This window comes from Schistocerca americana, chromosome 1 (genome assembly GCF_021461395.2).
Source record: "Schistocerca americana isolate TAMUIC-IGC-003095 chromosome 1, iqSchAmer2.1, whole genome shotgun sequence".
NCBI lineage: Eukaryota > Metazoa > Arthropoda > Insecta > Orthoptera > Acrididae > Schistocerca > Schistocerca americana.
Genome location: NC_060119.1, coordinates 575,256,928 through 575,277,950, shown reverse-complemented (window position 1 = coordinate 575,277,950; position 21,023 = coordinate 575,256,928).

Below are 21,023 nucleotides of genomic sequence, written 5' to 3'. Positions count from 1 at the left end.
CTGCGTGTATTTAAAGCAAACCCGATTTGCATCGTCATATTGGTGCTACTAGCGCCACTCTTAGGCAAATGGCACGAAACTGTAATAGAGATGATCTTTCAGATGTAGGGAGACGCCTACCAACTCTCGTTTATGTCGCACAACTCCTTCTTGGTGCTGCGATATATTAAACACACGTAACACGTACACTATTCGTTAAATAGTTACGTAGAATGAAGGTGACGTAAAGACAGAGTGAAAAGCATGTGAGATAACGTTACACAACCTTATGATTCCCTCGTATTTGTCGAGGATAAATCAGCTGCGGCGATAAGAACAGACGATATTCATGTTACGGACCATGCTGAAGCTAAAATTTCCCTTCCTCAAGTTGTAACACCAAAAGGAGAATCCACAAACGTTTCCAAAGAATCTGCTGATGACAAGAGATAGAGGAAAATAAGGAAGCAGGGTCTTCTACAACTGATTCTCCCACTACGTTCAACCAGTGATGAAGTGTTATCGATTTCAAATTAATGTCAAAGCAAAGACCATTTGCGAGAACTAGATCGAGCTACGCTAAGCAAACTGTGTTTTGACAGGCTCACGTAGCAAACAACTGTTAGATGCTCGTATGTTGGAATACGAAAATATTTAAAAGGTTGATGAAAATTTTCGAAACAAAGTACAGTGCCTTGTCGTAAATGTGATAAAACGCTAGAGGGCAGAACACGCCACACTTCATGGTATAATCTACTCACTCAAAGAAAGAAGAAATTTTTGTATTTAATGTTTTGAAATGTGAAATGCTTATTTCCGGATGCAATGATTTTGACTGAAGTAATAATATCATTGTATACTATTCAGTATGAAGCATAAAACAACACTTAATTATTTACATGACTTTCCTCCATCCTTCGAGGGTAAAAATATGTTCCTCATTCACCTGTTATGTTATTCACCTATGTTGTCAAAGTCTTTTAGCCCCAGGGCTGTGGTAGGTTGACTCTTTTCTACATCTACATGGATTCTCTGCAAATCACATTTATGTGTCTTGCAGAGGGTTCATCGAACCACCTTCACAATTCTCTATTATTCCAATCTCGTATTAGCGCTCGGAAACAACTAACATCTATATCTTTCCGTGCGAGCTCTTATTTCCCCTATTTTATCGTGGTGATCGTTTCTCCGTATGTAGGTCGATGTCAACAAAATATTTACTCATTCGGAGGAGAAAGTTGGTGACTGGAATTACGTGAGAAGATTCCGTCGCAACGAAAAAGTCTTTCTTTTCATGATGTCCAGCCCAAATCCTGTATCATTTCAGTGACACTCTCGCCCGTATTTCGCATAATACAAAACGTTCTGCCTGTCTGTGAACTTTCTCGATATACTCCATCAGTACTATCGGGAAAGTATCCCACACCGCGCAGCAGTATTCTCAAAGAGGACGGACAAACATAGCGTAGGTAGTCTCCATAGCAGATGTGTCTTGACAATAAAACGCAGTCTTTGGTCAGCCTTACCCATAACATGTTCTATGTGTTCCCTCCGATTTAAGCTGTTCGTAATTGTAGTTCCTAGGTATTTAGTTGAATTTACAGCCTTCGTATTTGACTGATTTTTCGTGTAACTAAAGTGTAACGAATTCATTTTTTCGTTACATGTCAACTGCCAATTTTCGCACCCATTCAGATATATTTTCTAAACCGTTTTGCAATTTGCTTTTGACTTCTGATGGTTTCATTAGTCGTAAAAGACAGCGCCATCTGTAAACAACCAAAGACGGCTGCTCAGATTGTCTCCCAAATCGTTTGTATGGATAAGGAACAGCAAAGGGCCTACAACACTACCTTGGGGAACGCCAGAAATCATTTCTGTATTACTCGATGACTTTCCGTCAATTACTGGGAACTGTGATCTCTCTCACTGGAAGTCACGTTTCCAGTGACATAACTGAGACGATATCCACAAGCACGCAATTTGACTACAAGCCGCTTGTGTGTTACAGTGTCAAAAGCCTTCCGGAAATCCAGAAATACGGAATTGATCTGAAATTCCATGTCAATAGCACTCAGCACTTCATACGAATAAAGAGCTACTTGTGTTTCACAAGAACGATGTTTTCTAAACCCTTGTTGAGTGCGTGTCCATAGAACGTTTCCTTCAGGTAACTCACAATGTTCGGACACAATATGTATTGCAGAATCCTGCTACATATCGACGTTAATGATATGGGCCTATAATTATGTGGATTACTCCTACTATTTTTCTTGATTATTAGTGTGACTTGTGTAACTTTCCAGTCTTTGGGTACGGATCTGTCGTCGAGCGAACGGTTGTATATGACTGTTAAGTACGGAGCTAACGCATCAGCATACTCTGAAAGGAACCTGATTGGTATACAGTCTGGACCAGAAGACTTTATTTTATTAAGTGATTTAAGTTGCTTCACTACTCCGAGGATATTTACTTCTACATTAGCCATGTTGGCAGCTTTTGCTTAAATATTTTTCCTTCAAAAATTCAGTCTTTGTCACACCACGTATGCTTCAAGAACTTAGTTTTATGTCACACACACACACACACATATATATATATATATATATATATATATATATATATATATATATATATATATATACCACTCTGCAGCTGATCATTTCATTATTAAATGTATCCTCAGTACCAAAAAATGTTAATATAAGACAGACAGACTGAATCTAGCATAGGTGTATACTTGCAGTCAAGTCACAACTCACATATCGATATGAAGCGACAATGCCAAAGACCTTCACAATATCGTTGATTTTGAAACAATTGTGGTAGTATCACCTTAGCCCATAGAGGGCACACTGAGTATACATCGTCTGTACTGTTATTATTAAAGCATTTAATTGATATTTTATAATATATTTAAGTTGTTCCATGGTTGTAAAGAGATATTTTATACATAACTATTTTAATTTTATTATTGTACTTTGTTTTTTTTTACGTTTTGACGATTATGTGAACCCGTTTTAGACTGATTGGTTGTCGTGAGGTAGAGGGAGAAGAGGTAGGCGAAGCATTTTCGTATTTATACGTTTGCCCGTCACTTGCTGGCACCAGTTGACATCAGAGCAGCTGAGAATAGCGCTCCACCTACCATTTTCCAAGGTTGCCATGGGCATAACAAGTCTTATTGTATTGTATCCCTATAAGCATTTTGTCATATTTTATTGTCAATCTTGTAAGGTTTCTATTACTTTCTAAATTAATTTACAGGTCTGATGATGTCCAAGTGGTACGACCGAAACCGCCCACGTATGTTCTTGAAGCATACGTGGTGTGATCAAGACTGAATTTTTGAAGGAAAAATTTTTAAAAAAATTTTGATCACTGTTCCAAAAGTGTTTATTAATATTTTCCTTATGTTTTGAAAAATATTAGCAACGTAATTCTGATTATGTTAAAATAATTATGCAATATGGAAAAAGGCTGTCCTGACAATTCTTGCAAAGGTAAAAGACAAAACACGAACGAATTAAGAACTGTTAAAAAATATCATGGTCATCTTCCCCTGGTCTGAGCTAGTAAATACGGTAAATCTGATAACTCTTTATTGTTATACCTTGGACCAGACCCATAGCACTCGCTTCTAATAAAACGTAGTCTAATGTTTTTAGTTTTAGTTTCATAGGTTTGCAGTTTTCATAGGGACTGTACTCGACAACACTAGTTTCGCTTGCAGTGAGATCGATCACCTCCTGGAGAAGGAAAGAAGACCTTCCGAGCAATACGGCGAGGGTGGCGGTGCTGGCGGCGACCGTTGCCCACACCCGATTTCACTTTGGGTGTTGCCTCAATCTTTCTGAAGCGAACCTCGTTTCCGGCAGGTCCGCCTGCTCTGCAGTAACTCAATCAGCAGCTCGCGGCCGCCGCCTTTCTCTGCCGTGATTGTCCTTTCTTCTGGCTCTTCAGTCGTCGCTGCCCTCCGCACACATCTTCCCGCGGCGGCCTTCAGTATGGCGTCAAAGCAGCACTCCTACAGCAACAAAGTCCTGATCAGGCGTCTAGGGAGACGGCTTCTCCTCGAGGGACGAATATCTTGCATCTGTTCTATGAGTACCTTCTTTCTCCTTTGATTCAAAAGGTCGCTACACCTCTGTGATTCTTATTTCCATTGAATTGCTACTGTGAATACAGCTGAAATCTCTGCAGCAAAATGAATCTCACTATACGTATCTCTGTTTAATCTGATGACCTTGCATAGTTCAGGATATAGTATGTGTACTCTTCACGTCTGAATTGTCCTTTATAACACACCATCGTAGTTTATACTTGTGTCGAATGTTTGTTTAATTAGTTGACACGAGACAAAGTAGCATGCCATTATGTGCGAAGTACGATCAATTACTTTGTATTAAAACCCATCGCAACGAAATGTTATTTCAACTATTTTTTTTTTAAATACCTAAGGAGTAAACCACACTTACCTACAATGAGTATTTTAGTTCACTCTCAATCTTAGTTACGCAAAAGATATTTAACATTGCGAACAAAGCTGTTTAAAACTACTGGGTTCTTTTCTGAACTGAAAAATGTTCTTCTGTCACTGTTTAGAAAGTAATTATTGGCCCATTATTAAAATCATGCCCTATATTAATATTCATAAAACGAGAAACCTAAATTATATTCATAATTTAAAGAACTGTGAAACACTATTAAAATACAAATATATTTCAAAGAAGTCTAGGAATAACGACAGACGATTACATGGTCAGTAATAGCGACGTAGTCCATAGCTCGGGGTCTAGTGGCTGGCGTTGCTGCCTCTGGATCACGGGGTCCTGGGTTCGATTCCCGGTCGGGTTGGGGATTTTTCTCTGCCTGGGGACTGGATGCTTGTGTGCTTGTGTTGTCCTCGTCATTTCATCATCATCATACGTGACAGTGGCTAGATTGGACTGAGTAAAAGAATTAGACAATGTAAAAATTGGGAATTCGTACGGACGCTGATGACCGCTCAGTTGAGCACGCAACAAACGTTTCCTTCAAAGGTTTATTTCTTTCCTTGTTACTTATTTACGAATCATAAATCGTTATACAGCTGTACTACATTTCATTCTTGAAACAAACATGAAAACATTAAAAAATAGCAAAAATTGATTACTTTGTATGCATAGGCGTGTTACATTTCTGGGTCTACTTTCACTGGGGTTATTCTTCCTGTCAATCACGATGTAGTCAGTAAAAACATTCAAACATGTTAGCTTACATGTGCAGAGCAACTGTTAAATAAATCATTCATTATTCATCTCCAGTCGGTCATTGCACAATTCATGCATGCATGCATTGCATATACGTACCCTTTTGGCTGACATTCGAACCATTGCAACATTATATGTTGCCAAGTTATAACCTATTTTAAAGATTTTATTCATTGGTTTTGTCAAGTGCTCTGTTTGGTACGCAGGAAAAAACATATGTGTTTACGAGCTACACCGACAAACAGCTTTGTTGAGACAACTGGCACTAGGTGACTTGTTTGATAAAAACATTCCTGTATTATAGAAATACCAACACTTAATTCTATGTTCGTATCTTAAGTTGTATTTAATTTCTGTCAGAAAAAGTTGTTCATCCGTACTTGAAGGATGTCTTAAAATAACAGCTTTCGGTTTCATTCGACGGTAGTTCTAAACGTTGGATTATGGTCTGCTGTACTAGTGTCCTATGACGCACACTGCGGCGCTGTTTAATGAGTGTAGTTCAACTCGAAGTTACTGGTCTATATTTCCTATTGACGGAGATGAAAAGTGGTTAGATCTGTGTAAATACCAGCAGTAGTGTTTATTGTGATTTTCTTTCCCGACTAATATCCTGCAAAAAGCGTTATTCATCTATTGGTTAGAGTTGCTTCCTGAAGAACTCTCTCAAGTGATTGAGACGTCTCCAGATATGCCGCATTTTCCCCCTTAATGGCATTAATGACGATCATGGATCTAGAGGACATATAACTGAGGTGTGGTAGATGAGGACAAGGTGCACTAGTCTAACAGTGAAACGTTGTAAATGAGATTATAAATAACTTATCGCATTTCAGAACAGGTATGACGCCCTTTACAGAAACAAAATATTCAGTCGAGATTTGAGGGACCTTGTTAAATCCCAAATTTATTAAGAAAAGGAAATCACTCAACTATAACAAGTATCATTGGTGAACAGATATATGGGTTCGTTTTCGAAGGTCTCTGCGAAAATTCACCGATGAATTGCAGGTCGAACTGTTGTTTGTACTCGTCCATCAAATCATTAATGGACTGTCTGTATAATTTCTAGGGAAGTACGTGCATACAAATTGAAGAAAAATGACGATTGGTCCTGTGGGTATAATGCGGTAGACGATGATACAGCGTAGACCGCCATCAAGACGGAATGTTTAAGAAAATTTAAACTACAGTCATCACATATAAGGATTACAACAGGAAAGCAAGGCAAATGTGAAGACGAATGTGAAGTATCGAAACGTAGTTGCAGTCGTGTCAGATATCACAATTTCACACAACTGAAGCGAGAAAAGAATCGTAAATTCCCTAGTATAGGTTCCGTGGATCTGACTGTGAGCCATTTCCAGCGGATACAAGCACACGATAATCCTTATTTGTATTTTCATGCTTCAAGCTGTTGTCACCCATCGATTAATATGAGTTTTCTCGAAACACTTACAGGCAGAGGTCACACAGTCACACATCCAGATAATTTGCAGATCTAAAGACGGAGTTCATGGATAATTGACATTTTACTCTTAAGATTAACAGAATCAAAAACCAGAATGTTGTAAAGAGCAGAGCTGGCTGAGATAATTTTTAGCTTCTCGTTTCTTTTTTGGCAATATTACGTGCAACATAGAATGAATTCTCTGTAAACGTCAGGCGAAAATGATTTTCACCCAGCATCTAAGATTGTAAATATTGTGAGCTAATGCGGGACAATTCGTTATTGCGGAAAACTGCAATTTATAAATGACCTTGCCAGAGTGGTACGGCTTCCACAGGCCAGACCATGCAACGTGGAAGAACGATGCGCGGGACAACAACGCTACACTCGACTGTCGCTACTAAGCAAATGTGCTACGGCCATCACTGTGTGTTCACCAGACATTCAGTAATATAATAAAACAATACATTTGCCCACAGTTACATATTTTTCGCTCTCAGTTATTAAAAAGTATCCGTGAAAACGTATATAACGGGAAGTCTGACGAAGCATAATTGTGACTACCAATTCTGTACTGCGTGGAAGTGGATCATTTGCTCGATTTGGTCTAATTCGACAGCGTACGCCGATGCCTGCAGTGAGCGGCAACTCTGAGGACTGCTGAATTCCGTAATTTTTTTAATATCTGAGAACGTGGCCTAGTTACCAGTCTGTTAATAGCGTGACAGCTGAGAGATGGACGAACTACAGGCGAGGGTACTTTTCTGTAAGTGAACGGTCCTGAATCTGTTTCATAATGTTGTAACCGCTCGAGCTACGCTGCCAGTGATGGGAGCAGCAACAACAGGTCATTGGCTGCGAGCTCTCCGACAGTGCGTCGATAATGCAGCGCTGGTCGAGCAACATAAGACTACGCCTGCTACCGACTAAAACTATTTGATGATATTATTAAAGAAAACTAGTCTTTTACTGCCATGCCCTGTATGTGGTCTTATATTGCATGAATGCATTACATCAGATTTACTCGACAGGAATTTGAATTAAAGTAAAAATTAAAAAATACTGATAGCCTGGGAATCGCGACGCGGTATCTGTACGAGAATAAGAAGAATACATTACCAAAAGCATATCGCCATTGATCTATAGCATTTCTGTACCTGTGATAAGTACTTTGACTGTCATGAAGTGTGTATATCGTTATGTTGATTGAATTGAAGTTATTGATCAGTTACATTCATTACAGTGTTTGAAAATATTTACATCAAAGCGTAATCGGGACACTCCGTCTTGTTTTTGTTACGCAGATCGACTGCAGAGCCCGAAGCGACCAGCAAGCGACACTTCACGATAAGGTAGCGGAAGAGGGCGAATACTAACGTTTACATTAGTTGGTAACATAGATTTTACAGTAGCGAGCGTATGTAGTGTCATAAAATTCGACGCTAAAATGACACCACGTTTGTCATTCTTTAGTTTCCTAGGGATCTTTGAATGGTGGAGAAGATACATTACAGAATAATTCACTTTCGATTCTTCAGTAACGTGCAGATATTTTCTAAAGAACATCGTTTTCCTTTAAAACCAAAAAAATTGCTAATAAATACCAGAAGACTTGTCTTTAGCAGAAAGACGTCTTATACTTACCAACAAAGTTGAGTTTGGTTCGCTAAACTTTCAGCCCGATCAGTGAATGCGAAACCTAGGAAATCTAAAGTCAGTGTAATATCTTCATTATTTAATTATCAAAGAAGCCACCACATCTGCAGTTGCGGGGGATACCACATAGTCGCGAAAATAAATCTTGAAAAGCAATAAAGCTGTTATGCAACAACAAAGAAATAAATTTCACAATTGTTTACAAATCTATTCCACAAGCGACAAGAATATTCAAAACATTCGGTTTTGAAGCAGAAGTAATTACATTTAGAAATATATTCGTGTAGTCTTTTAGAAAGTCGAGTGACGTGTAAGAATGGGTGTATCTTTAGACTTCATAAACATTTTTCTTTCATTATTTTAATAAATTTTTTTGAAATTTTTCTTAGTTAGAAAACTACTAGGGGGTGTACATTTGTGGACTCCTTTTTGTGTTGCGTTTCCTTGGACCGAAGACTGTAACTGGCTGCATCGAAGTTCGTGTGGGTTGCTGGTGAACTAAGAGCTAACCCAAATGTTAAATTAAAGACCTAGCGAAGAATACTCACAGTTCTCTAACACATTGTTTATCACGAGACATTTTCGTCGGACTTCGACGGCTACCGGCTACAAAACCGAAATTTCTTTGAACATTCAGCTGACACGGAAAAGTTTAAGGTGAACAAACTGTAATTTGTTTATGTTGATAAGAAAAATATTATTATCTCATCTACAGATCTCTATCTATGTACTTAATTTAGAAACGTCTACTCTCTGTATAATAATGACTCTAAATGCTCAGAACATCCTGTATCTGATATTTAACCCTTTAAATACCACGAAATGGTGGAGAGTGCCGCAGGGAAAACCGATATTCGCTGAAGTATGTGTTAGTCCTTACTTCAGTGCCGTCTATTTTCATTTACATTAATTCCCAGGTTCACACTTCTTCCGAGCATTGACGTCCGCATCTCATGTATCCTTGTATAGACAGTGAGAAACTATCAATTGAACTGAAAACATAACTCACTCGGCACCCCATACCGAGCGCGGTAAGTAAAGTACTTATTTGATGTTTTTTCTCCATTTGCTTTTATCATTGTTTCGCTGCATACTGCGATAAATGTAGTACACACAAATATGTGAGTAGGGGGACTATGTCTGTGCCACCGCACGTTGCATTGTTGCTAAATTCAAGATGGCGGCGATGACGTCATCCACGATGGCGACACGTAGACTTGGCAACATCGCATGACGTCATCCAAGATGGCTTATTTTGACGGGAGAATAGTCCAATTGTGCTACGTCCACTAACCTAACCTCAAGAAAAAATGATGGGAAGTTTGAATTTTGGCGAGAAAATAGTCCAATTGTGCTACGTGCACAAACCTAAGCCTCCAGAAGGAAAAATGGCGGGAAATTTTAATTCCAACAGGATAATGCATGCAAAGACCGTATTTGTCTTTTTATTATTATTGATTATCATTCATTAACATTCATTATTATTTATTATTATTTATATTCATTTATTATTTTTTATTATTATTGAGCTGCCTCCACTAGAAAATTCCCTACAAATTCAAATTCCAACACGTTAATGGCTGCAAAACCTTACCTTTGTTTTTTATTATTCATTATTATTTATTAACATTCATTATCATTCATTGTCATTTATTATCATTCATTATCATTTATTATCATTCATTATCACTTATTATTATTATTACTATTTATTATTATAGGCCTACATCCACTAGAAAAATACGCCTAATTCATATTCCAACACGATAATATCTCGAAATCTGTACTTCTTTGTATTATTATCATTTATTATTTATTCAAGATGTCCGATATTCTCGGCGAGAAAGCCAATTTTCCTTACATCCATAACCAAAGTCTATCACATGTTCAAAGCCCAACACCATAATTGATCACATGTACGAACTTTATCCCTCACTTATCTGTTTTCACTGGTAGCCTATCATAATCGCGTCAAATAATAAGCTGCTCTTATAGTAACATAAGTCACGTCCTTTCATTTCGCAGGGGGGATGGGACTGAAGACTTTATTTCAAGCAGTACGGTCATCATTGGTTCTCCAACACAGTCAGCACACACATCTTTGATACCGCAGTGCCGTCACCACGACGTCCGCGCTCCAACTGAATTAGTTCAAATCCTCGCCACCCCTTGGCCAGTGCGCGGAGACACTGCCAACGTCTGCCATGTGAGGCGGCCGACCACTAGCACGGGGGGCGAGCCCAGTGATCGCTCCCACGTCGTAAACATGTTTCAGCTGGACACGCTGGAACTTGAAGAGTTTGACGTCACAGCGGCCCCTTGTCCGCTCACCACGTGTATTCGTCGCCTCCACACGTTTCCCGCCAAAACTGTCTGCCTCGGAGCTGAATCACACAACGGTCGACCGTTCGCTGCGACGCTTTTGGTGCCACGTTCAGACAAGTTGATGCCGACCGCTCATCGTCCACCACGTGTCCCTGTGCGAGCGAGAAGGCAGTGCTATACTTTTGGCGGCCAAGTTTGCTCTACAGTGGAATCCGCCATGACTATATAACAGCACGTTTGGACCGCACTTGAACGCCCGCTAATTGACTCGCTCAAATGCGTGCGTTATAACTGTACGATCGCTGTGCCACCGCCCCGCTTACATCACACATCCTCCATACACACGACGGACATAGCCTTCTGTAAATACCTGGAAATTGACTCTTTATTTCAGACATTACGGTCATGCAGGTGTGTTCCAACTGACTTCTCCATGAAACTTCCTGGCAGATTGTGTGCCCGACCGAGACTCGAACTCGGGACCTTTTCCTTTCGCGGGCAAGTGCTCTACCATCTGAGCTACCGAAGCACGACTCACGCCCGGTCCTCACAGCTTTACTTCTGCCAGTATCTCGTCTCCTACCTTCCAAACTTTACAGAAGCTCTCCTGCGAACCTTGCAGAACTAGCACACCTGAAAGAAAGGATATTGCGGATACGTGGCTTAGCCACAGCCTGGGGGATGTTTCCAGAATGAGATTTTCACTCTGCAGCGGAGTGTGCGCTGATATGAAACTTCCTGGCAGATTAAAACTGTGTGCCCGACCGAGACTCGAACTCGGGACCTTTGCCTTTCGCGGGCAGGTGCTCTACCATCTGAGCTACCGAAGCACGACTCACGCCCGGTCTCACACCTTTACTTCTGTCAGTATCTCATCTCCTACCTTCCAACTTTACAGAATCTCTCCTGCGAACCTTGCAGAACTAGCACTCCTGAAAGAAAGTATATTGCGAAGACATGGCTTAGCCACAGCCTGGGGGATGATTCCAGAATGAGATTTTCACTCTGCAGCGGAGCGTGCGCTGATATGAAACTTCCTGGCACATTAAAACTGTGTGCCCGACCGAGACTCGAACTCGGGACCTTTGCCTTTCGGGGGCAAGTGCTCTACCATCTGAGCTACCGAAGCACGACTCACGCCCGGTCTCACAGCTGTACTTACTGTGAGACCGGGCGTGAGTCGTGATTCGGTAACTCAGATGGTAGAGCACTTGCCAGCGAAAGGCAAAGGTCCCGAGTTCGAGTCTCGGTCGGGCACACAGTTTTAATCTGCCAGGAAGTTTCATATCAGCGCACACTCCGCTGCAGAGTGAAAATCTCATTCTGGTGACTTCTCCATGCTCACACAGCGAAACTCCAGAGCGCAGCTGACGTACGCGCGGCCAGCTGAGCCCGCTTCATCGGTAGCTCCCCGGTCGGCTGACGTGAAGCGACTAGCGGTGCCCACACACCCCCACAGCCAGTGCGTCAGGTAGGCGGCTAGCCGCGCCTCAGGGTCCCACGACAAACAGTCAGTCACGCTCGTCTCGGAGTCCGACTACGTAAACATCTTTCTGCGACCGCGAACAAATATGTGACAAATACACTCGACGACTAAATAAAAGGGCTCCAAATTATAAGAGTGCAGTCCTTCCTTACTTCTCCGAGCAGCACAGCGTAGTCTGAGCTGTTTTTGCGCAATAACGGCCATCTGGTCAGAATGTGAATGAGTAGACAAATAACTGGACAAATTTATCTGTAGAGGAGTTACAGGTCTGGATTGGAATGAATATCTTGATGGGTGTGGTTGTCTTGCCAAGTGTAGTGCACTACTGGAGTTCAGAAACTGCCTTATGTGAGTGTTACATATCGAAACCTATGAGAAGTAAAAGTTTCAAAAAGATATGTCGCAAATAAATAAAGTACACTCGTTCCTCCTTCCATTAGCATATGCAGTGAAATTATTTCCGAAAATTTGCAAATGTTTGGCTATTTGGAGGTAAATGTTTTGCATTATTTACGAGCGGTTCGCATGTCAGTAGGCTGTTTACAATTAGCAAGTGTGTGTCTAGAACATTATAAATGAGTTATGTAGGAGTGTTTTGCAGGTCTGTATGATGTGGGACATGTCGGCGTGATACATCTACTCCATTCCTAAAGAAAGTAAATTTGTTTGTCCATCCATGGACCTAGTGCAGGGTGAGCCCATTTACCAGAAACATATAGGAAGAGGTTGAGTGCTGGTGGCTCAGTTTGAAACAATTTTCTAAGGTTGGTGGAGGAAGCGCAGGTGAGCTTTGTTTATTGGCAGATTTCAAACTTGGCGCTGGTTCCTAGGAGGAGGAGGTGGCGGTCTGGTCCTCGAAAAGTAGTTGAAATTGGGAAGTTCAACACGTTTGCATATGTATATGAAATTGTAAATTCAATTATTAATATAGCGGGGTGGTGAGAGAGAATCAGCGAGTGTTCTCGCGATGAGCAAACGCGCTGTTATACGGTCATGGTGGCTTCCACTGGCGGTAAAACTCTGGCGCCAAACGTATCCTTTGTCCGGCACATGGTCGACAGGTTCCATCATGTCCGGCGTTAAGTGCTCGCGGTCGCGGAAAGATGTTTACGTAGTCGGACTCTGAGACGAACGTGGGTGACCGTTTGTGGCGGGGCCCGGAGGCGCTGCTCGCCACCGACCCGGCGCGCTAGCTGTGGGGGTGTGTGGGCACCGCTGGTCGCTTGATGTCAGCCATCCAGGGAGCTGCCGATGGAGCGGGCTCTGCTGGCCGCGCGTACGTCAGCTGCGCTCTGGAGTTTCGCTGTGTGAGCATGGAGAAGTCAGTTGGAGCACACCTGCATGACCGTAATGTCTGAAATAAAGAGTCATTTTCCAGGTATTTACAGAAGGCTATGTCCGTCACACGTGTTGTGGGTGTGTGACGTAAGCAAGGCGGTGGCGCAGCGATTCTACAGTTACTACGCACGCGCAATAGCGAGTCAATTAGCGGGCTATCTAGTGCATTCCAAACGTGCTGTTATATAGTCATTGTGGATTCCACTGTCGAGCAAACTTTGCCGCCAAAAGAGTAGCACTGCCTTATCGCTCCCACAGGGACACATGGTGGACGGTGAGCGGTCAGAATCGACAGCATTGAACGTTGCGCCAAAAGTGTGGCAGCGAACGATCGACCATTGTGTGATTCAGCTGCGAGGCAGACAGTTTTGGCGGGAAACGTGTGGAGGCGACGAATACACGTGGTGAGCAGACAAGGAGCCGCTGTGACATCAAACTCGACAAGTTCCAGCGTGTCCAGCTAAAACGTGTTTACGACGTGGGAGCGATCGCTGGGCTCGCCCCCCGCGCTAATGGCCGGCCGCCTCACGTGCCAGGCGTAGGCAGTGTCTCTGCGTGCTGGCCAGGGGGAGGCTAGGATTTGATCTAATTCAGTTGGAGTGCGGATGTCGTGGTGACTGCACTGCAATATCAAAGATGTGTGTGCTGACTGTTTTGAAGAACAAGTGATTGACCATACTGCTTGAAATAAAGTCTTCAATCCCTTCCACCCTGCAAAATGAAAGGACGTGACTTATGTTACTATAAGAGCAGTTTATTATTTGTCGCAATTATGATAGGCTACCAGTGAAAAAAGATAAGTGAGGGATAAAGTTCGTACGTGTGATCAATTATGGTGTTGGGCTTTGAACTTGTGATAGATTTTTGTTATGGATGTAAGGAAAATTGGCTTTCTCGCCGAGAAAGTCGGACATCTTGAATAAATAATAAATGATAATAATACATAGAAGTACAGTTTTCGAGATATTATCGTGTTGGAATTTGAATTTGGGGTATTTTTCTAGCGGATGTAGGTCTATAATAATAAATAGTAATAATAATAATAAGTGATAATGAATGATCATAAATGCTAATGAATGATAATAAATGACAATGAATGATAATGAATGTTAATAAATAATACTGAATAATAATAAACAAAAGTAAGGTTTTGCAGCCATTATCGTGTTGGAATTTGAATTTGTAGGGAATTTTCTAGTGGAGGAAGGTCAATAATAATAAATAATAATAAATGATAATAAATAATAATAAATAATAAAGAATGTTAATGAATGATAATCAGTAATAATAAAAAGACAAGTGTGGTCTTTGCATGCATTATCCTGTTGGAATTAAAATTTCCCGCCATTTTTCCTTCTGGAGGCCTAGGTTAGTGGACATAGAGAAATTGGACTATTTTCCCGCCAAAATTCAAACGTCCCGTCATTTTTTCCTGAGGTTACGTTAGTGGACATAGCACAATTGGACTATTTTCCCGCCAAAATACGCCATCTTGGATGACGTCATGCGATGTTGCCAAATATACATGCCGCCATCTTGGATGACGTCATCGCCACCATCTTGAATTTGGCAACAATGCAACGTGTGCTGGCACAGACCTAGTCCTCCTACTTACATGTTTGTTCTCTTTTGCTTTTCTAGGAATAGGGGCAATGTACTTGACGTTATACTACGTAGGCTGTCTGAGCAGGAAAATGAAGGGGTAAAGCCTCCATGTGATTTCACCGATGAGAGTAAAGGAGAGGAAAAAATCGTGAACGTAGATTGCCACAACAGCGGCTCAGAACAGCCAGGCGACTAACATTCTAATCCCTTATATGATATTCAAGGCAATGTCTACCGTTTTTAGGTCGTAAAAGATGGGGATCAATTCGGATAATTGAGATCAAGAAACTTTATGAAAGTCGTGTCAGGCCCCAACCGTGCGGGCAGAAATATTTCCTTGTAACTGGACGCGTTTATGAGGTCTGCTCCTTCAATATCGTTGTCAAAATTGTTGGTTACACACAACTATATATTTGAGAAAGGAGATGTACAATTCAATATACGAGGTAGAGAGATTCTAGGTTTACTTATTCTTCGGAAATGAAAGCTCTCTGATGAGTTCTATTATCGATCGCCCTCAACCAAGGTAGCCACGCCAATGCCCGAAGAGCTTGGAAACATAATGGGACAGGGATGATGGGTTCCCAGCTGCGTTTTCCTATAACATACTTATGTTCCTATCGAGAAGCGACATGTTTGAAGATAAGCCGACCAGGGTAATGCGACAGAAGTACGATATATGAGCAGTCACTAGGTAGGTATACAGGGACTTTCAAAGTAACTGTAAAAACATTTAATACCTATTCGAATTACTGACATTTATGAAATGCTACCTCCCTATCGTCATAGGTTCAGTTTCATCGAATACTTGCACGCGATGCTGGCGAAGTACGGCCTGCAGCTGTATGCCATATGCGACAGTACAACACTTTATGTGCACAGTTTTGAGATATACTGTGGCAAAGTAAGGGAAGTTCCTTACTTTACAGCAGACAAATCGTTCGACATAGTCAAGTGACTGGTTCAGCCCATTTTAGGTTCTCATTGAAATGTGACCACCGACAACTACTACACTAGCTGCCCATTGGAGCAGTATATTCTGGAAAACGGTGTAACATTTCTTGATAGAATGGAAAAGGATGAAAAAGAAATCTCTTGAGATTTTCTGGATCTGAAATTCTGCGAAAGGCGCTCTTCGTAATTTGGATTCCAGGACGATTGCACCCTGGTATCCCTTATGCCAAAAAAAGAAACAAATGTGTCCCCCAGTAGTCTACAGCTCTTGACTGCAAGGCAATTGACACAGAAACGGGAAAACGTGCACCAATAACGCACTATAACTAAACAAAGGGGGGCGTGGATACAGTTGACCAAAAATGTTCACCTTATTCTACTTCAAGAAAATGAAAGGGTTGCCGCAGGCAATGTTCTTCCGATTTTTGAACGTGGCCGAAATAAATGCACACACACTGTGGATATTGAATGCTATAGATCATATTCATAGTACACAGGAGTTCCTGGAAAATGTGGATATCAGGATTCTTGAGGAACATAACAAAACACCAAAATTTCAGGAAGTGCCAAGGGATTTATATATACTTCTTTAGACTACCGAGAACCAACTAATACCGAATAGAAGAGACAATCCAATGGAAAAAGAATAGGTCTGCGCCAGCAGTGTGCCCCACACAATAATAACAAGACTACTGTTAAGTTGTTCGACGTGCATATATTTTGTATGTAAGACTCACTCAACTCGTCAAGTAGTTTGCGACAGCTGTCTTCGAAGATAAGAGGAGGAAATGGAAGTTCCGAGCCATAGTTATTTAGTGTTGTTATATTTATATGTATTGTAATTTGTAATATCATACATGTCGTTTTTGGAAACCCAGAATCTACTCTGTAGGAATCAACATGGATTCCGGAAACAACGATCGTGTGAGACCCAACTCGCTTTATTTGTTCATGAGACCCAGAAAATATTAGATACAGGCTCCCAGGTAGATGCTATTTTCCTTGACTTCCGGATGGCGTTCGATACAGCTCCGCACTGTCGCCTGAAAAACAAAGTAAGAGCCTACGGAATATCAGACTAGCTGTGTGGCTGGATTGAAGAGTTTTTAGCAGACAGAACACAGCATGTTGTTATCAATAGAGAGACGTCTACAGACATTAAATTAATCTCTGGCGTGCCACAGAGGAGTGTTATGGGACCATTGCTTTTCCAACTATATTTAAATGACCTAGTAGATAGTGTCGGAAGTTCCATGCGGCTTTTAGCGGATGATGCTGTGGTATACAGAGAAGTTGCAGCATTAGAAAATTGTAGCGAAATGCAGGAAGATCTGCAACGGATAGGCACTTGGTGCAGGGAGTGGCAACTGACCCTTAACATAGACAAATGTAATGTATTGTGAATACATAGAAGGATCCTTTATTGTCTGATTATATGATAGCGGAACAAACACTGGTAGCAGTTACTTCTGTAAAATATCTGGGAGTATGCGTGCGGAACGATTTGAAGTGGAATGATCATATCAAATTAATTGTTTGTAAGGCGGTACCAGGTTGAGATTCATTGGGAGAGTCCTTAGAAAATATAGTCAATCAACAAAGGATGTGGCTTACAAAACACTCGTTCGACCTATACTTGAGTATTGCTCATCAGTGTGGGATCCATACCAGGACGGGTTGACGGAAGAGATAGAGAAGATCCAAAGAAGAGCGGCGCGTTTCGTTACCGGGTTATTTGGTAACCGTGATAGCGTTACGGAGATGTTTAGCAAACTCAAGTGGCAGACTCTGGAAGAGAGGCGCTCTGCATCGCGGTGTAACTTGCTCGTCAGGTTTCGAGAGGGTGCGTTTCTGGATGAGGTATCGAATATATTGCTTCCCCCTACTTATACCTCCCGAGGAGATCACGAATGTAAAATTAGAGAGATTCGAGCGCGTACGGAGGCTTTCAGATAGTCGTTCTTCCCGCGAACCATACGCGACTGGAACAGAAAAGGGAGGTAAAGACAGTGGCACGTAAAGTGCCCTCCGCCACACACCGTTGGGTGGCTTGCGGAGTATAAATGTAGATGTAGTTGTATACTATAATTTCTCAATATTATACATTATTGAAAGCAAAAGTATTGCTGTTATAGTATGGAGCATAGTAACGTAGTATTTTATCATTATCCCCTAAATTGGTACCGAAGTTGAAATAAAAATTATTTTCAGTAACGTTAATGCCCATTTATTGTACTTATATCATACAAATAATAATACATACAAAAACGAACGGATGATACCATTTTGGAAACGCGGCACCCAGGTCTGCGCGCGGTATCTCCCGAGATTGTGACGCACGTGGTATTTAGAGGGTTAATGCAAAATCTATGTAAACCATTGAAGTACTCTAGAGATCTGACATATAGTGTGTCATTGTGTTACATGCGAAGGCGTGGTTAAAAGTAAAGCCTCCAAAATTTTTTATATGAAAACTTTTAAGGTATTTAAAAAAAAAAACTTATCGTCTGCATCCTTATTCTACTAGTCTACATATATGCACCCCTCTGCCGCTAGAGGACTCCGAATTGTAGCGCGTAACATGGCGGTCGGTAAAGTAACTGTGTAGGTGCGTAATCGAGTTTCGCATTCAAACAGTTCATCCACACATGGATGATAATCTCCTTGAGCATGACAATGCCACTCCATACAATGGCGCTTCAAGGTTTGCAACAATCCGAGGTTTCGCGTTCACTGTCATCGATCATCAATCATCCTCCCAACTCATCAGCATCGAGTTTCCAAAGAATTAAAGTTCTTCGAGGAATTTACTTCGATAGTGATGAAGCGGTGCAAATACAGCTGAGGCGTCTAAGTCAAACCTTCTACAGTGACGGTATCAATAAACAGATTCTTCGTTGGGAATAATGTTTCGTCTGTTGGGTGTGGATCAATACATACGTAATCATACAGAATGAAGCTGTAGAATGTTAATAACTTTTGTCATATTTAAAAATCTTTGACTGTTTTCTTATAATCATTTCATATAGATTGGAGGCATTACTTTTTAGCACGTCCTCGTTTGTCATGGAGGTAGCATCATCATTTTGCACTAAAATACAGACGTTCGCAACTAATGTGCGTTAATAGTTCGAAACTGGGCATTGATCACGATGTCGAAGATCTCTTTCGGGCGTTTATCACTGTAATTCGGGAAAAATATTTACAAATGGCTCTAATCACTATGGGAGTTAACGTGGGGGGGGTCATCAGTACCCTAGACCTAGAACTGCTTAAACCTGACTAACCTAAGGACATCACACACATCCATGCACGAGGCAGGATTCGAACCTGCGACTGTAGCAGCAGCGCAGTTCCGGCTGAAAGCGACTAGAACCGCTCGGCCACAGTGGTCGACAAATATGTACAGTCTGTATGAGAAAATCTCTATAAGAAACACATCGAACGGGTACAGTTCTTTTTAAAGACAACTGCTTGCCGGCAGGAACACGTGGTGCTAGTGGACGTCAGTTCTAGCTCATGCTGTGACTCGCGTACTCCGTGGACATTAGGGGCAGCCACTTAATATAATGAATCTCGAAAAGTACACAAAACTATGAATATCTGCTTCGTGTTTAGACATATTTATTTATTTATTTAACCTGATCAGATTAGGGCCATCAGGCCCTCTCTTACATCGGACCAGTGTTCCACACATGCAGTATTTCACACATCAGAGTTACCTCATGACAATAGTTTAAATGAGAAAATTAGATTACTCTAGTGACAATATGAATAAAGAGTAGTGACTAAGACCTAATAATGTAAATGCGGCAGTATTTTTACAACAGGTGCTATACATACAGATTATGATAAAAGCAATAATAATAACAGTAAAAAAAAGTCAAATAATAATGATAAACATGACTAAGACCTAGTAAAGTAAATGCTGGCAGTATTTTACAACAGGTGCTATACATACAGATTATGATAAAAGCAACAATAATAACAGCAAAAAAAGTCAAATAATAATGATAAACATGACTAAGACCTAATAAAGTAAATGCTGGCAGTATTTTACAACAGGTGCTATACATACAGATCATGATAAAAGCAATAATAATAACAGTAAAAAATCAAATAATAATGGTAAACATGAGAAAAATTGGCAATAGTAATGAAGATTTGTGCAGATGTACATTGATATCTTGGTGTGTAAAGTAGATGTTTACTAGTGTAGCGAGTTTTGGGGAAGGGAGATTTAAGGAGGGGGAAAGAGGGAATTAATGCAGTGAAGTGCATTCATGTACAGAGGAAGGCATTACTGTTGCTTAAGTAGATACGTCATTAACTGTTTTTTGAAGCCGGACATGTTTTTAAGGTCTCTAACATAACGAGGGAGGTTATTCCATAGTCGGGTTCCTGCTACTGTAAAGGACTTGGAGAAGGTGACTGAGCGATGCAGTGGAACAGAGAGGATTTTATTATAATGGGAACGTGTGTTTCTGTCATGTTGTTCCGACATGAGCGTTAGGGACGAGGAGAGATATGAGGACAGTGTACATTTATAAGGCAGTAGATGACACAGAGTGTATGGAAATCTCTGCGTTTGTCTGCACGCAGCCAGGACAATTTTGCGTATGCTGGTGAAATGTGATCAAAAAGTCGAACGTCACAGATATATCGGACGCAGGCATTCATGACCAGTTCTAGACGTCGCGAATTTTCCTGAGAGAGGCCTTGTAGGATAATATCACTGTAGTCAATGATTGGGAGTGTAAGCGTTTGTACTAATTTCTTTTTCAGATCGAAAGGGAAGAGTTTTTTATATTTTTGTAGGACATGAAGGGATGCTGATACTTTTTAGCACACTGCAGTTACATGCTCTGTCCAATTTAATTTTCATCTGTTATAACACCCAAACATTTTGCTGAGGGAGAGAAGTTAATATTTGTTCCATTTAGGATAAGAGATGGTACGGATTCCCGATGTTTTGGGC